This window comes from Arachis ipaensis, chromosome B03 (genome assembly GCF_000816755.2).
Source record: "Arachis ipaensis cultivar K30076 chromosome B03, Araip1.1, whole genome shotgun sequence".
Classification (NCBI taxonomy): Eukaryota; Viridiplantae; Streptophyta; class Magnoliopsida; order Fabales; family Fabaceae; genus Arachis; species Arachis ipaensis.
In genome coordinates this window covers 114,471,540-114,473,401 of record NC_029787.2, presented here as the reverse complement: position 1 = coordinate 114,473,401, position 1,862 = coordinate 114,471,540, and the positions used below count along the sequence as shown (strand labels likewise).

Sequence of the window (1,862 nt, the reverse complement as noted above, 5' to 3'; positions counted from 1 at the left end):
AAAGTATATCTTCACTTGCCAATGAGTTTCTAACATGCTCAGTGAGGTGCCTCACATCCTGCATCTGAAAAACAACAGAATATATATGGAATGAGAACCGGAGATTCTCAGTATGGTAAAGGTGCCCATATAGATAATACATAAAGTCTCGAGAAGCCAGAGGCATTCTAAAACTCCAACAACCCATATCAAAACCTATAATTCACACTAAACCAGAAATACGGTGACTCTATATAAGAATTCTAGTCTAACTCTTCGTTTTTCATTCTCTACGAACCTCCAAATCACCAAGTGGAACAACTCTCAGTGTCACCTCCGCCAACAAGAGGGATCTCTAAAAAATAAACACATACAAGACAATCAAGAAAAACACAGATATAGAAACAGATACAATAATTAGATCATGTAGCAGTTAATTACAGTTAAGCAAATAGGCAAGCCAAAACAAATGCATACTCAAACAAAACATACAAGTGCTTATGATGCATGTCTGCCCTATGGCCGATGATATCATTTGTCAGTTATACAGCCAAATCTAACATGTTCGATAGCAAACTCTGGACAGGAACACCACAACACGGAGTAAGTGGGACTAAACCACAACCCTTGCATCTTACCAGCATAACCCGGAGTAAGGGGGACAACCTCAACCCTTTTCTTTTACCCAGGTGGTGTTACAATTCTCAATCTGAAGCAAGTGTGACAAAGCTCAACTCTTCCATCTTACCCGGTGTTTCGAACCTTTACCCGGAGCAAATGGACAACGCAACTGCATCTTACCCAGTGTCTCAACTTTTACCCGGAGCAAGTGGACAATGCCACTGCATCTTACCTGGTGTCTCAGATAATTTAAATGCATAACTCCTAGTGGGTTATTACTTGACGATATTTGGTGCGCTTGCCAAAGAACGGATTCATTTTTATGTGGGGAGTGAATTCGACTCATCACTCTTCCCTTTGTCCAAGCTTGAATTCTGCATGAAATAGCCTCAAGAATGAGTTGGATTTGGGTCTGGGCAGCTCAGAAATTGCCCCTAGTGAATTCACTTTAATGAGGTCACGTGCCTGACATCACGCATGCGCGTGGATGACGCGTGCGCGTCACTCGCAAATTTCCTCCTCACGAGTATGCGTAGCTGACGCGTGTGCGTGGCTTTGCGAATGTCCTTCTCACGCGTAAGTGTGGATGACGCGCGCGCGTGGCCCTTAATTCTCCAAATTCCCATTTCTTCATGCATTCTCCACTTTGCATGCTTTTCTCTTCACTTCTTCCATCCAATACTTGCCTTATGAACCTGAAATCACTCAACAAACATATCAAGGTATCGAATGGAATTAAAGTGAATTAAAATAATCAAATTAAAGGCCTAAAAAGTATGTTTTCACTCTTAAGCACAAATCTAAGGAGAATTACAAAACCATGCTATTTCAATGAATAAATGTGAGATAAGTTGATAAAATCTCCTAAATTAAGTACAAGATAAACCACAAAATTGGGGTTTATCAGAAACCAGAAAGCTACTTCAGGCTGGTTTTATCAGGGAAATTCGGTTCACTACTTGGCTGGCAAAGGTGGTAATGGTAAAAAAAAATGGTAAATGGTGCATGTGTGTTGACTTCACTGATCTCAACAGAGCATGCCCAAAAGATGCTTACCCTCTACCTTCTATTGATTGCCTAGTTGACAATGCATCAGGTTACCAAACTTTGAGTTTTATGGATGCATATTCTAGTTATAACCAGATCCTTATGCATCTATCTGATCAAAATAAAAATTCTTTCATTACTGCACATGGTGATTACTGCTATAAGGTTATGCCTTTCGGACTTAAGAATACAGGTGCAACTTATCAATGGCTTAT

The 1,862-nt window shown here is 40.3% G+C and overlaps 1 long non-coding RNA gene across 1 annotated transcript in view; it reads right to left on the bottom strand.

The window, feature by feature from the left end:
- Positions 1-1,323, bottom strand: part of LOC110270309 — a 12,940-nt gene extending 11,617 nt beyond the window's left edge. The window contains exons 1-2 of the long non-coding RNA XR_002359707.1: positions 1,192-1,323; positions 302-313 (exon numbers count right to left, since the gene is read on the bottom strand). This is a non-coding gene — a long non-coding RNA (uncharacterized LOC110270309). The remainder of the gene's footprint in view (positions 1-301; positions 314-1,191) is intronic.